Source organism: Boleophthalmus pectinirostris, unplaced genomic scaffold (assembly GCF_026225935.1).
Source record: "Boleophthalmus pectinirostris isolate CB_2022bp ecotype Guang Dong unplaced genomic scaffold, ASM2622593v1 HiC_scaffold_16, whole genome shotgun sequence".
Lineage (NCBI taxonomy): Eukaryota > Metazoa > Chordata > Actinopteri > Gobiiformes > Gobiidae > Boleophthalmus > Boleophthalmus pectinirostris.
Window position 1 is genome coordinate 4,529,390 of NW_026571095.1, and position 23,584 is coordinate 4,552,973.

The 23,584-nt window shown below is 37.2% G+C and overlaps 1 protein-coding gene across 2 annotated transcripts in view; it reads left to right on the forward strand.

The window, feature by feature from the left end:
- The window catches only part of gng12a (guanine nucleotide binding protein (G protein), gamma 12a), an 88,151-nt gene that overhangs the window by 19,897 nt on the left and 44,670 nt on the right, over positions 1 to 23,584 (forward strand). Inside the window, exon 2 of one of the 2 annotated variants that reach the window (XM_055151443.1) lies at positions 16,113 to 16,170. The exons of the other annotated variant lie outside the window; for it this stretch is intronic. The gene's annotated coding sequence lies outside the window, so the exon portion shown is untranslated. The remainder of the gene's footprint in view (positions 1 to 16,112; positions 16,171 to 23,584) is intronic. 2 annotated transcript variants of the gene reach the window in all.

Below are 23,584 nucleotides of genomic sequence, written 5' to 3' on the forward strand. Positions count from 1 at the left end.
AATTTTTTTGGTGCAGCACTTGCCTGTTTGTCTCCATGAAGATGTTATGCTTTGCTGAGAACGTTAATCTTGTCTATTTCCAGGGAGACAAACAGGTGAAGTGACTACAAGACCAACAGTTCCATTCAGATCTATGGAGAGGTGACCCCGTTTACACAGAATGCATGTTTTAAAATGTCTCTAAACCTGTCTGGCCCTTATTGCTGTGAGGCTTCAAAGCTAAGCACAATGCCAAATTTATATAGTTTTTTTTGTTGAAAAATTGCATTTTTGAGCCTTATACTCCCTACAGTAATGACTGCAAATAGGTTACAAAGCTGTAGGCAGAGATAGGGGGTAAGTTATAATCCTCCCTCATCACAAACAGACCTGGAGTTGTATTTTGTTTCATGTACGCATGTTTAACGCACAAGCCCTGCACATTTAGATGATTCTTCTCTCAAGAGAATCAATTAATCTTCACTTCTTCACTAGAATCAATTAATTTTAGCCCTAGAATTTCCAATATCTACTGCACAAAAGGTAAAAGATAGTTGTTAACTTTAAAACTACCACTTAATGACATCACAAGGTGGAAGAGAGCATTTTGAGCTTTGGAGATGTAGACAGACTCCTCAAACGTGTATTAATGAAACAAAACACAACTCCAGATGTGTTTTTGATAGTGTTGTAATCAAGATGTAGTCTAATTGAGATCAAGATCAGGCCAGGATAAGACCAAGACCGATAGAAGACCGAGACTTTTAAAGGCAGAGAGCGAGACAAGACCGAGACTTTTAAAGGCCGAGAGCGAGACAAGACTGAGACTTTTAAAGGCCGAGAGCGAGACAAGACCGAGACTTTTAAAGGCAGAGAGCGAGACAAGACCGAGACTTTTAAAGGCCGAGAGCGAGACAAGACCGAGACTTTTAAAGGCAGAGAGCGAGACAAGACCGAGACTTTTAAAGGCCGAGAGCGAGACAAGACCGAGACTTTTAAAGGCCGAGAGCGAGACAAGACCGAGACTTTTAAAGGCAGAGAGCGAGACAAGACCGAGACTTTTAAAGGCAGAGAGCGAGACAAGACCGAGACTTTTAAAGGCCGAGAGCGAGACAAGACCGAGACTTTTAAAGGCAGAGAGCGAGACAAGACCGAGACTTTTAAAGGCAGAGAGCGAGACAAGACCGAGACTTTTAAAGGCAGAGACCGAGACAAGACCGAGACCATGGCCCATCGAGACCAGATCAAGACCACCTTTGTCATTTTCTACATTTATTTGTGTTTTACAGTTATTTTTGCACATATATATCAATGTTTTTATAAATCTATTGCCATTTAATCTTATGAATGTTCATTTAGGTCTAAAATAAGCTACGAAAAACTATACCGCACCTCATTTTTGGACCTTCACCCACAGTTTGAGAAGCTCTTCTTTAAAAGAACTTCCACTGGCACGTTACAGAAAAGGGCTTCAAAGTGCATCAAGTGTTTTTTTCAAGTGCATTTACAGTTACAGTATCTTTCTGGTTTTGCAGTGATATTTTGCATTCTACCATGACCCACAAAAGTCATGGTAGAAGGTTATTGCCTCATCAAAACTCACAAAAGTCAGTTTAGCGTAATATAGGATCTTTAAATGTCATTATATTAAAGCTGGTTTCAAGTGAGCTGAAGTTTTTTCTCATCTGCATAGAAGACTTTGCCTCACTATCCTCAACAGCAGCCTGGCCTTCAAATTAGCATCTCAAAAGTGTAGCAATGTCGTCCAACACAAGCCGAGCATTTAGCCTCCGTGACAACTCCATCTTTCTCTTTATGCTCTGAATCTGCTGGCTGCTGGACACTGTCACTCAGATAGATGTCCCTGATCTGTAGTTTCTTTATCTCTCTATGGCAACTTCCACAAAAGCTCAGTGTGCGTCGCTAACCAGGCCCTAGCCTCAACCATTAGCTCTTTCACATAGCCGCCAACACCTGTAGCGTTTAGCGTCGTCTTTAGCGAGTTGCACTTTTATTTCAGCCTCCCAAAAAAAGGCCCGTCTGGTTTTTGTGCTAGCGTTACAATGCTAGTCTGTTTACTCAGAAATCAGGTGTTCTATTGACGCGACGGGACTCATGGCGTCTTAACAAACTCTGCTGTTTTGTTGTTGTAGATTTATAGGAGATGAGAGGAGAAGCTTTGTCCTCTGGATAGCGACACTAGCTCCTTGTTCCGTCGGCCTGTATCTGATCGTCGTAAATCACACTCCGGATTTAGCATGTTGCATTTAAAGGTGCATTGTATAATAGGGATGGTGATATGGAGAAAGTAATATGTCTCGATATATATCATATATAAAGATATGGCAAAATATATCTCGATATCTGTACAGGAAAAATAACCCCCCAAAAACTACTGCAAAATTCCACAAGGTCTTTTTTATTGAAGTGCAAAGAGGTAAGCAGTTCATGTAGGAACAAAGTGCTTCTGCGACATTAAAAAAAAAAAAAGAAAGTTTTTCTCCATGTAGGTTTTATTGCTTTGTCTGGAATGTTTCACAGTCTGGTATTAAACCTTTGTATCTTCATGGAGACCAAACCAGACCAAGTTACAGGTCAGATCTGTGCTGAAACGACCCCGCTCAATGTATTTTTGAGCTATAAACTCACCTATAATTAAATAAATGTTAGATGTAGCACATTCCATGTGGAGCAATGACATGTCCACAGAAACAAGCAGGTGATGGACCTCAACCAAACGTTTAATTTGAAATATATTGTCTTGAACTGAAACTGCACTGTATCGAGATATGTTACATATCATAGCCTATGCATTGAGGTATGTATCAGCAACTTCTTCATGATCCTCAGCTCTGTTGCTGTTGCTGACGGGTCTTTGTGCAGCGTCTATGTTTTCTATGGTGAACTAACTTCAGCATGGAATGATACTGGAAATTTGTGTCACAATTATAACAGCCAAAAGAATAACTGTGATTAACAATAATAGATGTATGGCTAGTCCCGGCTCGAGCGTCCCATTCTCTTGGCTTGAACGTCCCCCTCCTCCCTCCGGACGCCCCCTTCTCTTGGGCGGCACACGGGTAACTGCTGTGCCCGGGAGAGGGGGGACGTTCTCACTGGTTTTTAGTCGACCACATCACACACTGTGATGTATTGAGTTAGAAAATCTGCTTCTATATCACAATAAAATGAAATGTGAAAGTACCAGACCAAATGTGGGGTCTTTTTTATGTCATTTTACTGATCTTCCCGAAGCAGCACACGTTTTTTTCAGTCTCTAATATCAATATAATCCTCGTTTACTTGCAGAAGTTTACTGAGAAAATGTATTTTAAATCATTTTTTCTTGTTCCCCATGTCCTATAGCATCTAACTGTAATGTATGTAATGTAACTGCATGAAACTGTTGATTTGGGAAGAAAAGCTACGGAATGAATTTGTACAAAAATCATTCAGAATCACTGGTAGGAAGATCTTAAATATGTACTTCATTGAAATAGGTAAAATAAAATCCTGAAACAATTGCAGCACAGACCACAAATATGTATATTTTTTTGTAAGTATGAACAAATGTGTTGAGATATATTGTGATTTGTCTGTGTACATTATCTATAATGACAAAATATATATAGATTAACTAACTTATTTTCATAAAGGGTACAATTCATGGGGACTTTCCAGCTGGTTCCCGTTATAGTACCACCACCGACTAGTATGGAGTAAATGAATAATGCATGAATTTGCATGGTCATCTTTTTTTTTTTTATGTATCTTTATTGGCAAAAAATGTTCCAAGTTAGTTTGCAAACAAGAAAACCTGCAAAACATACGAGCATCCATGGTCCTGTTTAGAAGTTTGAATTTCAACAAAAAAGGTGAGAGTGACAGTAATTTTACGTTCGAGAGATTTGTTTCAGCGCACAAACCATCTCACCTGTTGCTGTAGTTTTCTGGTCTGATTCTGTTAAAGTAAAGTTGAGTACCAGCGCTTCTGACAGAGCAGTGCTTGCAGTTAGTTTCACCACAGGGAGTGTTGACAACCTCGGCTGCAAAGTGTCAATAAGACCAATGCCCTGTAATTATTATCACAATGATGTTTCCTCGCTCCTCTGCCTCTTTGTGGAATTCAAAACAACTTATGTAATGAGTCGGGAGCGAACGTGAAAACATATGGCGTGTTTTTGCTGATTTGTAGTGAATAGATCAATAGTCCTGTTCTTTGTTCTGGCTTTTATCTGACGTGTCTCTGTTCACTTTGAGAGATCAGTGTTTTCAGAAGGAGACGTGGTGCTACAGTGACTCAGCTCTTTGTCTTTTTCACTCGTCACCTGTTTCTTGTCTTGTTTTTCACTCTTGTACTTCCTGTTTTGGAGAGGAGAGGCTGACTAATTAACTTATGGTGGATTCAGCAGTGTCTGGGTTTGTCAATGGGTGCAGATGTGTGTGCTGAAGTCAGGCTGCATGAAATAGGCCACATTTATGATGATTGAAACATGGATTTAACAGCAGTACAATGGAGTCAGGAGGGCTTCTTCATGTTTCCATGGAAATATTATTCCTTTGGCTGTAAAATTTCACAGTCTGCATAAAACTATTCTGCAATCTACAGAAAATTGTCAAAACAGAAAAGATTATATTCAGTGATTAAATTTAATACATTGCAGATTGGGGAAATCTTTTTTGAATGAGATAAAACAAACTATTAGAGTAAACGTGCATTTCAAAGCCCTGTGCTCCTGTGTTAAACTCCGCGCTCTTGACTGCACTGAGACGCCTTTCTTCCATTTTCAATGCAGTTTCCAACCTGAGAAAGAAGGGAAAATGAACATAAACACTTCTAATTCAGTTAATTGATTTAAATGATTTTTGCTCAGCTCTAAATGTATCTGTGTCAGTGGAATCCTGCAGGAGACTGTAATATCAACATCACTGAGATATTTTGATTTGACAAGACTCAAGGAGATTAAATGAAGGTTTATGCTTCAAACATGCATGAATCATACAAAATACAACTCAGAGTAGGACAATGATGTGTGAACATAATAAAAGTCTCCTTTAAATATAATCAATCAATCAAACGTTATAAAGTATAAAGCTTTTCATTCAAAATGTAACACAAAGTGCTTTACAGTGATTAAAAACAATCTCACATTTCCTTCCACCCACCAACCCAACCCCCACAACTGCCTGACTCCACACAACCAAACAACCCAGACACACACACTATGGATGGGCATGATTAGTCGACTAATTAATAATCAATAATTAAGAATTTCATCAATTACGTTCATTCGTATGACAAACCAAATGTAGGTTTCTGTGTGTAGATATGAAGCTGCGTCTGACACAAACACTGGAGCTGCAGCCTCAGTCCCACGTTTGGGCTCTGGCTCCTTGGAGACACTGTACCACTCAGTGAGTGTGTTTACATGTACATCTGTGTCCTGGTTTCATCATGGTGCATGTAGACGCAGTATCCTGGTTACTGCAACATAAAGAGCTGCACTAAACCTGCACACGTACGATCTCTGAAAACATCGCGACACACAGAACAGACTCACCTTCAGCAGAACACCCCTCTGTCACAGAAAGAACACTCAGATTCCACTGAGTCGTGTCCTTTAGTAGAAGCTGAACCACATCAGAACTCGAGCGTTTTTTTTTTTTTATGCAAATTAGCCATGTGGTTTTAAGTTTTGGTTCTACTTTTTTTGTTTCTACTTGCACAAAGCTGCAAGTAAAGCTTAAACACATTCTAATGTCAAACGGGCTGATAGTGTTTATGGTTTATATGTTGTAAAGTTGAGTTTATTTATGCAGATTAGTAACAGTAATAATGATAATGATACTTATTATATAAAAACATTATTGATTAATTGAAAATTGATCATTAATTCTCCCGATGATCGATTAATAAAATTTCATCGAATACCCATCCCCAACACATGCACACACACACACACTCACACACACACACACATTAACATGGTAAAATACACAAAACTACACCTAGTAAATTGTGAGGCTGAATACAGACGAACCAGTTGAGAAAGCATCATCAGAGGAGCCGTCTACATCAGGAGCAGAGCGACGTCCACCACCACCAGGAACCACCACAGGACCCACGGGAGAGAACCCTGCAGCCACAGAGCCGACCCCCACTCCTGATGCAGAGGGCTCCTACCGAGGAAACACTCGAAATCCTAAAAAATATGCCTACAATAAATAAATATAATACAGTGTATACACTAGAAACAAGTAAAAGTCTGAGATTGACATGGACCACTCCTCAGGTTTACTTCTTCAAAGGCAGAAACCACAAGTCCTAGAGGCCATGACATGACACGACATGCTGAAAGAGCACACATCAAATCATAATTAACATGTTTATTTTTATTTGTATTTAACAGAAAGTCATTAAGGAGTCTTCTGAGACGTTTATTTGTAGAAAGTGCCCTGAGGCTGACCCCATCCTTCCCTGACCTGCCTGTGTGAGGTGAGGAGGGGCCCCACTCTAGACTAATGGGCCCTGGCTGTGCTGTGTGTAAGGGGATCTAAGTGATCACAGGGGACATGTTTGAGAAAGTAGCTCCTGGGGCCATAGAAGAGTTAGTGAACAGTTTATTATAGACATGTCCCCGTGTGACCCCAGACAACTATCTGATCTGAGCTCTCAGTTTAAGTTCCGCCCATAGACTGTATAGACTTGAGCTGTGAGCGGGGTCGCCTCTCCACGGAGCTGACCTGTAACTTGGTTCGTCTAGTCTGGTCTCCGTGAAGATAGAAAGGTTTAATAATATAGTGTGAAACATTCCAGACAAAGTTATAGCATTTAAATGGAGAAAAGCTTTTGAGAGACCAGAAAAGTTACACAATACACCTTTAAATTAAATGGCATACTGTAGAAGCAGAAAAGTTACACAGTGCACCTTTAATCCACTCCACATGATCCAATCTAATCCACTTTATTTCTTTAGCACATTTCACAAACAGTTTCCAAAGTGCTGCACAAATCCACAATAACAACAATAACAAGATGATAAAATAAACTACTAAAATAATACTAGTCTTAAAATAATAAAACCAGTTAAAAAAATTAATAATTAAAAAACAACATAAAAACAAAATCATAGAATAGAAATAAATAAATCCAATAAATAAATTAAATCAATAAAACCAATAAAAACACAAAAATAAAAAAAACTATGTTTATTATAATTATTTTTTATTTCTTAATTTTACTTCTTATTATTTATTTTTTTTCTCTCAGCGTCTGTTAAGGGCGGGTGTGGGGAGAGCGAATCGGGGTTTGGGAATTTTTGGAACATTTGTACATCTTGTGGCATTATTGTGTGGCTGTAAGACCACAATATAGGAAAAAAAAATTAAATTAATTAAAATATATATGACAAAAAAATAAATAAATAAAAAACAGAGGAGCACACAACTCACGCGGTGTTAAAAGCCAGAGAATAAAAGTGGGTCTTATGACGAGACTTAAAACTCTCCACTGTGGGGGGCTGCGTGCGTAACTTGTTCAAAAAGTTTAAAAGATCCTGGTATTTTGTACGTAAATAAATTCCTATCTCCAAATTCGCTCCCATGACGGCAAACCTTGATGAGCTTCATTTGACTGGAGCTGAACACTACTCCACTTTTTTATACAGTCTGTAGTTGTGTGTAAAAGAATCGAAGCGTAATTCACAGGGGACGTGTTAGAGAATGGGACCCCTGCAGCCGTAGCAGAGTTGGTGAATGCTTTATTCTAGAAGTGTCCTCGTGTGACCCCAGACGACTTTATCAGATCTGAGCTCGTCTGTTTTAGTCGCGGTTCATTTCGGGGTCGTACGAGGTGAGTACGAGAGCAATTTGAACGGCTGTCATTAGCAAATTACAAAACCTGCTGTTTTTTTAAAGGTCCTATATTACGCAAACTCTGACTCTTGTGAACTTTAAGCCATTTTAGAATGTTGTTACCTCCTCCAAAACAGACAAGTTGTGTTTTGTTTCATTCGCACACGCTTGAGTAAGTCTGCATTTTCAGTCTGTCTACATCTTCAAAGTTCAAAACGCTCTGTTCCAACTTCTGAGGTACTTTTCTACCTACCTTTTATCTTTTATTCAGTAGAAATTGGCTGAATGTTTACTGTCTGAGAGAAAAACTCAGCCTAAATGTGCAAGGTTTGTGTGTTAAACATGTGAATGAAACAAAACACAACTCCAGGTCTGTTTGTGATGAGGAAACAACATTAGAACACAGTACCATACCATCATTTACAGAAGCCGAGAGGGGTCACAACAAACACAAACACCGCAACAAATACAAATGCGACAACACAACAAAAAGCCACAACACACCAAGAAAAGCCACAACGAAAATGCCTGCGGGACTCTATTTTAATGCAAACGCCGCAACAAATACAAATGCCACAACACAAACGCAAATGCCGCAACACATTAAAAAGCCACAACACATTAAAAAGCCTCAACACACCAAAAAAAGCCACAACACACCAAAAAAGCCACAACACATCAAAAAAAGCCACAACGGAAATTACCGCGGGACTCTTTTAATACAAACGCCACAACACAAACACAAATGCAAACACATAAAAAAGCCACAACACATTAAAAAGCCACAACGGAAGTGACCAAGGGACTCTATTTTCCGACGGACCGATCAAGAGGCAAGTGAAGAAGAAGAACTACAACATGAAACGAATAATGATAAAACAATAAATTACTTTTACTTACTTTTCCAACTTCTCCGTTCCTTTACTTTTCACGTTGTAGTTCTTCTTCTTCACTTGCCGCCTGATCGGTCCGTCGGAAAATAGAGTCCCGCGGTCACTTCCGTTGTGGCTTTTTAATGTGTTGCGGCTTTTTAATGTGTTGTGGCATTTGCGTTTGTGTTGTGGCGTTTGTATTTGTTGCGGCGTTTGCGTTTGTTGTGACCCCTCTCGGCTTCCGTAATAATTTGCACCATAAACAACAAAATCTTGTGTCTTAATCTCATTCATTCATTCACATGAATTCTTGCTGTGATGCTCCGCAGATCTGACCCGTATTTTGGTCTAGTGGTGTCATCTGACTGTCTCCCTGTATGAGATTTTACCGTTTTAAAAAGATGAAAAACAGAGCTAGTTCATTTATATCATCACAGATTTCAGAGACCTGCTGTCACGGTAAAGCTAATGACAGTAACTAGCATGATTACACGCACTTCCTGATTATCAGACAATAAAACGCTCTCTAATCAGATGCAGACGGCACACAGCAGACGTATTGTGACCTTAAGAGCTGCTTACAGTATATCTGTACAGGTCAAGGTTTGCTCAAATACATGGGGGAAAAAAAAGATACAGCAGTAGAACCAGCAACCTCCCCGTCTCCTTCTAATGTTCTCTTAAAAATTAAACTCCAACCTTCTTCTCGCGCACAACAGTTGAACTACCTGTTACTCTGTGGTGAAATTGCACATTTGGGAGTCTAACCCACAACCTCCCGGCCTAAGAAGTGTCTTGCTTCAGCCTTGACTCTCTCTGGTATCTTTACAGTCATAATTGGGTCATGTTTTGTGTTTGATAATGTTGGCTTCTTTGACGTCTTCTGTAGATTTGCATAAGGGACATGGCAAACACAGCTATAAATACAGAGATAGTGTGTATCATGTAAACATGTCTAGTATTATGTCATCTGTACTACATACAAGAAGTACAAGAGGTAGTACAGTACGGTGGAATACACTCACACCTCAGCTGGATTTCACTGTAGTATCAGGATTGCAAAAGAAGGAACTTGCCGTGCTTTTCCATTACCTGTGATCATTGTTCTTTGTTCTGTTGCAAGAGGGAAATAAAAGTTGCAGTATCATTAAGAATCTCATTTTGTAATACCACGGAAAGTAAATTATTGGTTGAAATTTCAGGGACTTTTAAAACAAAGACCAAATATTCAAAGTACAGTTTAAAGTATTGTTATTATCCTCTATGATTTAAAAGAACTTGGATCTTCGTCCATACTGCAATGATAATAAAAACACTCTTTTTTTAGACAATAGAATGTAATTTTTAACATTAAATCATAGGGATTTAACTGAAATACAAAGTTCTCACCTTAATATCGTGAACCATCACGATATATCAAATCACAAGTCTCTTTGCTTAAATGAAGAGTTATGGTGCAGCAATAGCTAAAAAAAACAAAAAAACAGAGAGAACTACATAGACCATGATCCTTTGCTCCATTTCAGTGCAGACTATAAGAAGAAATAACAGTTCTAACACTTTTAAGTCTTAGTTCTTTGGATTAAGTCTTGTCAAGGCATTTTAAGAGGGAAAAAGTCACATATTAACAGTGTAAGCTGCTTAGCCTCCACAAAATATCACAATAAATATCGTACAGTGAGATGTATGTCGTGAAAATATCGTACAGAAAGATTTGTATATTTTTACATCTCTAATCGTGAGCCTCCCCACCATATCATGAGCTTTCCAATGATATCACAATAAATATCGTACTGTGAGGTTCGTACTGTGACGATATCGTATCGTGAGACTTGGATATCGTTACACCTCGATTAAATCCTAGTACTTTTGTTTACCATGTGGTCTTATAGGTTCACAGTGGTCCATGTGTATACTAGTCTATGTGCTCGTATACTTGTTCTGATACACCTCAACATCACTCTAAAGATATTCAGGAAAGGTTCATTTCTGTCCTGTGAATATGACTTTCATAGTGTCGCCATCTGCTCACATGAGTATCTGGTTTCGATATTAGTTTTAGTATAGGATTAGGGATTGGTCGACTAATCGATAATTGATCATTAAGAATTTTATTGATTATGTTCATTTCTAATTGACAAATGGAATGTAGGTTTCGTAGATATGAAGCTGTGTCTGACACAAACACTGGAGTTGCAGCCTCAGTCCCACGTTTGGGCTCTGGCTCCTTGGAGACACTGTACCTCTCAGTGAGTGTGTTTACAGCACATCAGTGTTCCGGTTTCATCATGGTGCATGTAGACGCAGTATCCTGGTTACTGCAACATAAAGAGCGCTAAACCTGCATATGCATGATCTTTGAAAACATCGTGACACACAGAACACACTCACCTTCAGCAGAACACCCCTCTGTCACAGAAAGAACACTCAGATTCCACTGAGTCGTGTCCTTTAGTCTGACAGAAACTGAACCACATCAGTGCACAAGAGTGTTTTTTTTCCTCCGCTTAGTTTATGCTAATGAGCCATGTGGTTTTAAGTTTTGTTTCTGTGAGACTTGTGCAAAACTGCATTAAACACATGATAATGTCAAACGGGATGATAGTGGTTATGGTTTATATGTTGAAATGTTGAGTTTATTTATGCAGATTAGTAATAGTAATAATAATGATGATACTTATTATATAAAAACGTTAATGATTAATCGAAAATCAATCGTTAATTCTCCAGACGGACGATTAAAAAATTTCATCGAATGCCCAGCCCTACGTTTGACAGTATGACTACCTCTCAAAAGCATATGGGCCCGGTCAAGCAGAAGTAAACATCAAGGCCAAAAATTGAAGTTAATGCATCTGATATAAAAATGTATTGAACAGATACATATGTACTCTAGTTTATGAAACTGTTGACATTTTTTCTGTACCATTTTTGGTTCTAAAGTTCCATATGTTTTAAACAGACCATGTATGAAACATGGAACAAAAATTATTTCCCAAATTTCAAAGACCTGAAAATCATGTAAAAAAATGGATGTATTTCATCATATCTTGTGTTATTCCATCTTTGAACTGTTGATGAAGGTACATGATTAAAAAATAAAAAAATAAAAAATGTATTTAAAATGAAAAAAATGTTCTTGGAAGGACTGACATATTTTATAGAAATAGTTTCCTTTCATTTTGAAGTAATATTAAAGTATTCACAAGAAAAAAAGCAACACATTATACAAAATCATGCACCTTCTACTTGCTTGTACAATTTTCCCTCCGTTACTTTTCCCTCCGTTACCATGACCTTTCTTAATAAAAAATCTCATGAGTCAAAAAGTAAGAGGTTTTTCAACCTAATCTTGTACCATATGGTAGAAAACTATATGAAGCAAATATTCAAACCAGTTTAAGGATATGTAAGTGAGAACCACTAGAGTTTGGATTTATTACCCAAAAAGTGCTGCATATTTCATTCCCTCCGTTACCGACATGAGTTTTAAAATTTTTTGTCAACAACTTGAAAGAATCTCACAGGTTTAACTTGACCCTGTTGGAGTGTAACTCTTTCCTACATTCTGATACTTTACTTATTTCAATAGTCCCTCTAGTTTCTGAATAAGAGACATTTGAATGTCAAAAATCTGCCCCTGTTTCCCTCCTTTACCACTTGACCGAGACCCATTCATCAGAACATTTGAATCAAGTAAAATAAATATGACTTTAATATGTTGTCTGCCACCTGCCTATCTCCATGGAAAGTATTATTGCATTGCCTGGAATGTTCCACAGTATGGCATTAAACATATCTTTCTCTGTGAAGACAAACACGTGACACCAGCAGACCAAGTTTACAGGTCAGAGCTGCGGAAAAATAAGCACTTTTTTTCCAACATAGATATTTGTGTATTTTGTAACAGAATAAATGGAAGATAGATAAGTGTAATGCCATACTGTGAAACATTCCAGGTAAAGCGGTTACATCTCCTTAGAGACAAGTAGCCGGTGGACCTTCCAGAAGAAAAGCTCCACATTGCACCTTTAACACGCTTTCTAAATGTGCACCAATTTTGATTTCAAAGGAGAAGTTTTTGCCCTTCAACCAGCAACCTTTTAGTTCAAATCTTGCACAATCTCCCCTTTTGTTTTTGTGTCTTTAGGCAAGACACACATTTATCTATACTCCAATCACAGTAAGATGCAGATAATTAACAGATAAATCACAGTGTCATTAAAGTGCAAGTCAAAAGCAAACAAAATTACACCTATTTTTTCAATTTCCATTTCAGAACATACTTTCTCTCTCTTTGTAAATTTCCAAAAACAGACAGACAGACAGAAAGTGTGTCAGTTGTTGTAAACCAGTCTGGAATAATTGCTATTTCCTTATCTCTTTGTGCAACTTGTAAACTAACATACATCCTGATTCCTGATAATAATTCTTCGGAAAATTTCTTGTCTTGTTATCTATAAAGTGAAACTAGCTGCAGACGGCTCTAAATGAGTTTATCAGGTTTTTTTTTTTCCATTTGACCTTGGACCAGAAGCTTTCCTATAATCATTGACCTAGAGTTGCAATGATTCCCGTAAGAGAAAGTTTCAACATCATTTATTTGAAGAGGAAAAAACAGCAGACGAATGAACAGGCAGGAATGTGATGGCGATTTATTTTTTCTCTGTTACATGAATCAGCACAGGCTTACAGTAATGCACATGAGGTTTGAGCTTCGGTGTGACTCCGCTGATCTCATCTGAAGTCACATGGCACATTCCTTTCATTGTTTAACCTGGGCTGTGTATGGTCTTTCACATGTGTCCTTTTTAGGGCTCCTTGCTAAGCTTTGTTTACGCTTGCTTTGGTTTTGGAATTCCTTAGTGCAAGTTAGTGACCTAGAGTAAAAATGATATCATTGATAATATGATTTGATGTATTTTACATGTAAAATCCCATCAAATTTAATCTGATCTGATGGGAAAATAAGTAACAGTAACTGAAATATTGTGATTTTGTATCATCAAAAGTCTCGTGGGTCATCACAGTATATTGAATTATTACAAATACGAATTGCTTAAATGAATAGTTATGTGTTTTTTATGTCTGTCTTTGTGATTTTAGTGGCTTTCTTATTCTCTAAAGTACTTTGAATGACTTTGTGTATGAATTGTGCTGTACAAATAAACTTGCCTTGCCTTGGTGCACCACTAGCTAAAAACACAGGGAACTACATAGACCAGGGATGTCCAAACTTTTTTCATCAAAGGCCACATAGGGGGCCTTAGACTGGTGCTCAATAGAGTAAATAATTAAAATATGTGCAGGTTTAACACGTTGCAATGAGCTGTCAGTCTTTATTCATGTTAGAGCCTTAAAATCACACACTAAATATTGAATATTAACTTTATCAAGGTAGATTTTTCAAAAAAAAAACTTGCAATAAAAAGTTTTCAATTGATGCAAAGTAATTTGGGTCAATTCACCTGGAAGCCTGAGGGCCAAGAAAAATTTGTCTGAATGCCACATTTGGCCCACGCGCCATAGTTTGGACATGTCTGACAGACCATGATCGTTTGGTGTTGTCAGTGCAGACGACATGAGGAAACAACTGCACTTTTAAATCTTAATTCTTTGTATTATAACTGTACAGTAAAGGATTTTCAAGGCTTTTCCAAGAATTTAAAAAGGAAAAAGTAGCATATTCACAATTTTGTAAACCTCCATAAAAACATCACAATAAATATCGAACCGTGAGATGCATATCATGAAAATATCTTATCGTGGGATTTCGATATTGTTACATTGCTAATAATAAGCACTGCGAAGATTCAATGCTAGCAACTTGAAATCAAGACTCCTGACTGATCCTGATCCTGACTTTGATACTTGTAAAGCAGGGTTATTGAGCAGTTACAACGAGATCTCTATACAAACTGAAGTTCACAGTTCACAATTTCTTAAACAATAGGATATGATAAGAATGACAATGTTTTTGTTGTTCAACGTTCAACAATGTTTTAAAAGGAGCTTCATTCCAGCCGCTATCATACTTATGAATAAATTGTAATCTATTTATCTATACATTTTAGTAAGTTTGTCTTGGAAAAATTGTGTGTTTTTTATATATTTAATATTTATTGTAATTTTTGTCAAGCGTGATGAATGAATTTAACGACTTGTTGATGGAACAATCCATTCTGCACTGGAGCTCTGTAACACTTTATTTTGTAACTGTGTTTTATACATGTTTATTGTGTATGATGTGGATGAATGAAATGTGAAATGTGGGACCTGCCACTCAAATCTGCAAAACAAATTTACCTGTGGGTATGAATAACTTAACCTAACCTAATGAAAAGAGCTTCACTTGTTTGAAAGACTAACAGTTAATTGTATTTTTGGCCATATTACCGCACCCTATTATGTTTATGCCAATTAAGTAATTTTTTTATACACACAAAACTTTTAAAATGTGTGTTTTTTTGCCAATTAATGTCGTGCAAGGCAGTAAGCACAAAAATAGAGGCTTTACAACAGCTTCTCCAAGATTTTGCACAAACTTGTAACTGGAGATCTAACAGTAACTGAAATATCATGATATTATATTGTCAAAGTTCTCACAATAATATCGTGGGTCATCACAATATATTGAATTACAAGTCTCTTTTTTTAAATGAAGAGTTATGGTGCAGCTAAAACAAAACAAAAAAAAACTGAGGGAACTACTTAGACCATGATCCTTTGCTCCGTTTTAGCACAGACTACATGAAGAAATAACTGTTCTAAGCACTTTGAAATTTTAGTTCTTTGGATTAAGTCTTGTCAAGGTACTTTAAAAGGAAAAAGTAGCTTATTCACAGTTTTGTTAACCTCCACAAAGTATCGTAATAAATATCGTACCGTGAGATGTATACGTGAAAATATTCTACTAAAAGATTTGTATATCCTACTTGTAACGGTCAGACTGAAACTTCAAAACTAAATGAATTAATAAAAATGCAGTTGTGCTCATATACCACGTCATTTGTTCTTGTATAAATGTTTGCACCAGAGCCGTTTACGTGAGTTTACGATTATTTGTATTAACGCTATAACCAATATGGCGGCCAGTGTTGCATAGGTCGCGTGTCTGGGATGAGCTGATTATAGCCCAATATATTTTTACTTTACAACCAAATTCAACCTCTAAACATCTAAAGAAACTGAAGCTGATACAGATTAGACTGTGTTTACGAAAATAAAATACATAACGTCATGAGGTCCACGAATGATTCAGTACAGCCCACACTTCCCTTGTATTAGTCTGTTGATTTGACCTTGGCAGGAGCGATCCGTAACGACTTTTAGAGATTATTATTGTGCAGAAGTGAAAGTGAAAGTAATACAAACTGTTTTCTGAAATAATGTGAGTGTCTTTTGTAGGTATAGAGAGACAGAAGAGTTCATTCTCCAACAGGCTCCTACAGCTCCACTCTTACAGGTCAGATACAGGTCTACATTCATATCATATTCAACAAACATTCTTATGTAATAGATAATAACCAGATGACTATCTCTGAGACCACCTCTAGTGCACATCCTATTTTGTACTTACTTTATTTTACTTGCACAGAAACAAATTGCATATTAGTACTTTATTTGACACCAGTCTCTTGCTATTTTTACTGCTTATTTTGAATTTGTATTACCATTTATAATGTGTAATGTTGTAAGGTGTGAGCTACTGTGCCCAAAAAAGCTTGTCTAAGTCTAAGTAAAAATAGATTAAAGGTTCCATGTTGCTCTATTTTCTGATCTATGTTATGTTTCCTTATCACAAACAGACCTGGACTTGTGTTTTGTTTCATTCTTTTGTTTCATTTTCACCCTGCACATTTAGTCTGTGTCCTTCAAACAGAAAACCCCTTGTGATTAGAGCTGGGTATCATTAAGAAGTTGCCGATACGATACATATCTCGATACACAGGCCACGATAAGATACATATTTCGTTATAGTGCACTTTCTCTTCGTTATGATATAAAAAATAAAGTCTAAATCATGGCTGTGATACTCAAAGTCTTTGTTAAACCACCTCTTGTGCAAAGGTCATATGAAACACAAACATTTTTATCATCAAAAGTGTGAAAATTTAGCTTTCCATGAATAAATTCAAATTTTAATTCAAATTTAAATGTCAAATGAGTTTCCTTCCACTAAACAAACAACAAAACTGTAGCTCTGTAACAAAATAATTTAGTAAAATATACCAAAAAATACTCTTGGTGTTATATCGATGCAGCAGCCCGCGATATTGATACTGTATCATCACATTAAACGATACGATATACTGATATTTCGATATTTTTGCACATTCCTACCTGTAATGTCAAGTGATAATACAGAAAGTGCTCCATACACTTTCTCTAGAATATTTTGCATACTTTCAGCCCTGGAATTTCCAATCTCTACGAAACAAAACATTAAAGTTCACTTGAAAACTACCGCTTCGTGACATCAGAAGGTGGAACAGAGCATTTTGAGCTTTGGAGATGCAGGCAGCCTAATAACCCTGGATTACAAAAACACGTGTGAATGAAATAAAAACAACTCCAGGTGTGTTTTTGACGGTGTAACAACATTATCACACGACTTAAAGCTCACGAGAGTCAGTTTTGCGCAATATCGGACCTTTAACTAACAGGGGTGAATGTTACATTTGCAGTAACAAAGGCAGCATTCATCATCTGTAGCTTGTGGATTGTCAATAATATTTAGTTAGTATTTTGTCTGCAGCTTTGTGCATTACGCCTACCTTTTGTGTGCAGTAGTCGTCAGGTTAGGTGAGGACAGTGTACTGTAGTAAACAGGTGGAGATGTGGTAGAGCAGGCTGGTACATGTGAGGCTGGGATCACACACACACAATGGCTTCATCCTATTAAAACCACAGACTGAAAACATTGATCATAATCACTAAAGACATTTACATTCCATCTTGAATCTGAGAAGAGTTGGTTCTGCTACTTCTGATGCGTAACCAGACACAGACACAGGAAATCAGATCCTCCTAAAATAGACGGCGTTTCCTTATTTGAATTGAACGCACACAACCTGTAATTGTAATTATAACTTACGGGTCAATCAGGTCACTTCTGCAGAAAGCAATAACAACTCCATGATGAAAAGTATTTGAAGGGCCCTTCACCGGAAAAGTTACACAATGCACCTTTTAAAGTCTTTACTACAAACCTTTAGAAGAGCTGTAGTCACATTTTCAGCGTCATCTCTTTGCACGAAAGCATTAAAATAAAGCTTTATGGACATTTAGGCATCATCTAGTGCCTCTGCTCAATTTCATTTCTCTCCAGCGACTAGGTCAGGAATCAGAATACACTAGATGGTTTGCAAAAACGAACAGAAGTGCAAGTTCAGGCATACGCCAATCAGTGAATAATATCGTGGGCTGTATCAAATTGTAAGTTCTTCTTTGCTAATATGCATCGTTTTATTGCAGCAACAGCTACAAAATGGTGGAAACTACATAGACTGTGATCTTTTGTTCCATAAACATGAAAATAACTTTTCTATCTTGATTCTTTGGACTTTGACACTAATGTTGTTCCAAAGGCTTGTCAAGGCTTTTGAAAAACAAAAAGTCGCATTTCTTCAGTCCTGTTTGCATCTCCACAATATAGCAATAATATCGTATTGTGAAATTAAAGCATTAAGAAGTTTCCGATACAAAAGGATGACTATCTTTTGTAGGATTTTTTCTGTTATGTTGTAGTGTGTGTAGTGTATTTTATGAATGATAAATGAGGAGACAATGTGTATGACTGTATCTATACTGTCACTTTATTGTCATTTTACTTGTATTGCATCTTTACTGCTGTTTCATAATAATGTGGCTTGCACCAAAATTATTTAATAAAAATAAGTAAAATAATAATAATAATAATAAAAAGAAGTTGCCGATACCATACATACCTCGATATATAGGCCACGATACAATACATATCTCAATACAGTGAGCTTTCCATTCGATATATTTCAAATCAATTTAATATGGTTCAGTAAATATAATCGAGAAATGTGATACTAAAAGTCTTTGTTAAACCACTTCTTGTGCTTCATATCTCACCTCATATGAAACACAAACATTTTAATCCTCAAAACAGTGAAAATGTCAAATATGTCGCATAAACGAGTTTCCTTCCTCTAAACAAACAACAAAACTGTAACTGTAACAAAATAATTTAGTAAAATATCGAGACTGTATCATCACATTAAACAATACGATATATCAGATTTTCAATATTTGTGCACAGCCCTAATCATAATTGTGCAGTGTGATTTATATATCGCAAAGATCTCAACTCCACTCAGAATGGCACTTACAGCTGTTGTCAAGTGAAATGAATCTGTCTGCAAACTGTTGACCCTTGACCTGTACACCGGGTCAGAGTTGAAGTCGTGAGGTCGGGACTGCTGCAGCTTCCTCTAAAGGAGTCAACTTTGTAAATAGAGATAGAAAAATCACAGAACAAAAGACAAATTACTAACTGCTCACATAATGAAACTAATAATCAGACTTGTCAAAAGTATCGAAAATCAGACACTAAGGCTCCGCTCAGACTGCAGGGCTTAATGCTCAATTTGGATTTTTTTTTGGGAATCCGAGTTTTTTTCGAGGTCGTTCACATTTCCAATTAAATGCGACTTGTTTGTGATCTCCAGTGTGAACTTTAAAAGCTCCAAAAGTGTCCTGTATGTGCACTGGAGACACAACAACATCATGTCGCCTAAACGTTGAGCTTGTCTCCCAAAATACAGTCCAGTTTTTGGTTTTTGGTATGGACAGGTTACACGTCCACGGCTGCTTCATTTGTTTGAGTCTTTAACCTCTTTGTATTTGTCTCGCAGGCTCTTTAGTTTTCGTTGACCGCCTGTAGCTGGGCTCGGACATTTCTTTGGAAATCATTTAAAACTGCCTGGTTCTGATAAGACCCTTTCAATTTGGCCTGAATACACGATCCCCCCAAGTATGAATAAACTCACTAACCTCACTTTCCCTCCACTGACGAGACTCTGAGCCTGACATGTAGGTGAATGAATGTGACCTGTCCGTTCAGACTGAAGTAGCATGTCTAAAGATCGAATATGTATCGGTTTTAGAAGCACATATCCAAGTGGCCTGGGTCACATTTGAAAAAAATCATCATTAAAAGATCAGATACAGGACTAGGGATGGGCATTCGATGAAATTTTCTTAATCGGTCGTCGGACGAATTAATGATCGATTAATTAGTCATTAACGTTTTTATATTAAAATGATCATCATTATTATTACTATCTGCACTACTAATCTGCATAAATAAATTCAACTTTACGACATATAAACCGTAAACACTCTAGAGCCACATCAGCCCGTTTGACATTATAATGTGTTTAATTCAGTTTTGCGCAACTCTCACAGAAACAAAACTTAAAACCACATTGCTAATTTGCATAAACTAAGCGATAAAAAATAAATAAATAAAAAAAAACTCTTGTGCGCTGATGCAGTCAACTTTTGTCAGACAGAATCAGTGGAATACAGGTTAGTGTGACCGTATTTGCGTTTGTCAAAACCAGGACACCGTACGGGGGGAGGGAGGTGGGGACTCGTCATCCACATTGCGCGACTCTCACCTGGTAAAACTTTTTCCCACTTGACACCGAAACATGTGCTGCTTTGTACACTGTGCACATGGACTCACACTTGTCCCGAACTGAACGGAAAGCGTGGAATTTGCACTTCAGCATGTTGCAGACTGACCGACTGTTTGTGTCTCGCTCCTTCTGATGCAGAGACACATGTACAGACCCTGTTTGGTCACACTACACACAGCAACCTACATTCGGTTTGTCGATTAAAATTTACGTAATCGATGAAATTCTTAATGATCAATTATCGATTAATCGACTAATCATGCCCATCCCTAATACAGGAGCATAGGGATGAAAAAAATCTGATTTGGGTCACATCAGGCTGCAGTCTCAACATAGCATAATTGATACCAAAATTTGTATCGAAACAAGACACTAAAAACCACATTAACAGGACGGAAATGAGCCTTTCCTGAATAGTTTTAGAACAGTCTGGTGCTGTATCAGAACAAATATAAACACATAGACTAGTATATGCCCATGGACCACTGTAGAATCTACCTGGAGGGATTACACACATATAAGACACATGGGAATAGAAAAGAAAGCACTGCTATTTAATAATGAAAATCAAAAATACCACTGTTTAAAGAAAGTGTTTTTTATTATTAACATGGTAGTGGAATTGGTTTATTGAGTATCACGTCTATTCCTTAGTGTGGAAATGTGAAATTTTAGTATCATGTCAACTCTAATCTGACCTAAATATTATTGTTATTGTAAGAGTTTTGATCGTTTAAAAATAACAGCTTTATGTGTGAAGTGTGATGACGTGTTCATTGACTCATATTGAACTGCTGCGTGTGAGCAGATGTTGTTAAATTCAACTATGAGGCACTTTTTACATACAAAACGTCTCCAAAAAAGGCAATTTATCGTTCTAAAAGATGAGATCTGTGGAGAGGCGAGCTAAGAGAGAGTAAGAATGCATATTTTTGAAAGTGCATTGTGTGACTTTTCTTTTGGAGGGTCCACCAGATGCTTTTGTAATGCATGGAGATGTTATTGTTTTGTCCGGAATGTTTCACAGTATGGTATTAAACCTTCCTATCTCCATGGAGACCAAACCAGACCAAGTTACAGCTCAGGTTTGTGGAGAGGGGATCCGCTCACAATCAGAATGCCTGTTTTTCTAGGCCAGGGGTCTAACTTTTTCCTCTGTTGAGCTACTTTTACAAAACAAAAAGGCCAGAGAGCTCCTCATTTTAGAGATTGCAAGAAATTGAGTAAATATTCGAGCTTTAGAATGGTACAGTTTGATGACTATAAAACATTTCCACAACTATTATCCATTTATTACAGTGTTAGTGTCGTCCACGGTGATGATGTTGAAATAGTTGATAGCTACAAATATCTGAGCACCGTGATGGACAATAAACTGAAATTTGACCTAAACACTGAAAGCATCGTCAAACGAGGGCAGCAAAGATCATATTTATTGAGGAAACTGAACTATTTTAATGTGAACAAAATGATTCTTAACAATTTTTATTGTTCTTTTATCGAAAGTCTTCTTACTTTTTTCTTTTATTTGCTGGTTTGAATCCTTGTCTGTGAAGGATAAAAACAAACTTCAGAATATTGTTAAAACCTGCTGGAAAATCACAGGGATCAAACTAAGGGAGCTGCACTCTTTGTGGGAGGAGCAGGTGCTGAGCAAAGCGAAGGGTCTCCTGGCTCAGCCGCTCCATCCTCTGGCTCCTCATTTTATCCTGATGGTCTTTGATCCTTCAGGGCGTCGGTTTTATGCTCCGATACGAAAGACCAACCGGTTCTCTAATTCTTTTGTGCCCTGTGCTATTAAATTGTTAAATTTTAAGGGTACAGTTTTATGAAAGTTTTACACTGTAATTTGTACTTTATTTAGAGTTCCATTGGTTTACAGCAATGTGTGAACTGCTCTGAGATGCTGCTAATGAATTGCCTTATGGGATCAATAAAGTTTTCTGAATCACATGACATCACATGTACAGTGGTAATAGGCCTTTAATTAAATCAAATTTGAGTTATTCAGCACAGTACATATGATTCAGATATCCCATGGCGAGCTGGTAAGCACTGGTAACTGAATAAATGTGAAGTAGAGCTGGTTAATGTCATACTGCGGAACATTTCAAGCAGAGCAAAGACATATCCATAGAAACAAGAAGGTGACGGACCCCCTGCTGAAAAGTTACGCAGTGGTCCTTGATAAAACTAGATAAAACCATCTTTGATAAAGGCAAGATAGATGCAGCAAGATAAGTTTAATGCCATACTATGAAAAAGGTAATATCTCCATGGAGACAAGCAGATGTAGTGTGCTATAATGGAAACTGTGCAATGAATGGAGTGTACAATATTTTATTGTTTGGCCCATGTGACCCCTGCCCTTTGGAACAACGGATGGAAATGAGCCTTAGGTTACAATCCAGTGTGTTCACATTCATGTTGTCTCATGTTTGTTCATTAACCCAAACAAATAATTTAAAAAAAGAAAAGTTACATAGTGTATCTTCAGTCATGCTTCTGGTTTTTGTCAGTCTTGAGATCAATTTTAGGCTGTTGACCTACATATATACAGTTGTCAAAGTATCGAAATTAGATACTGATACTAATATCGAAACTAGAGCAAGTATTGATGCTAAAAATATAAAACAAAGTACTCTTATTTAAAGGTGCATTGTGTAAGTTTTTGTGTAAAGGGTCCATCACCTGCTTAGATGGTGTTACTTTGTCTGAAATGTTTCACAGTGCAGCATTAAATTATTCATCTACTATTCATTCAGTTGTGGGTGTTTTTATTGCTCAAAGAACATGCGCACCTACAGCCAGCAGGCCATCCTTTGCACAGATCTGACCCGTATCTTGGTCTGGTGGCATCTCCTACTTGTTTCCATGGAGATAAGTTGAGTTAAGTTTAATATCATACTGTGAAACATTCCAAGCAAAGCAATAACAAAAAGACAAAAATGTAGGCAGACACTTCACCAGAAAAGTTCCATGATTTGGTTTAATGTGTTTTTTTGTTTGTTTTGTTTTTTTTTATCTTAATATCAGTATTGAGTAAGAATGTAACGATATCCAAGTCTCACAATACGATATCGTCCTCGTGATACCTCATGGTACGATATTTATTGCGATATCGTGGGAAAGCTCATGATATGGTGGGGAGGCTCACGATTAATGGTGTAGTAACATTAAAATCTCTCTGTACAATATTTTCAT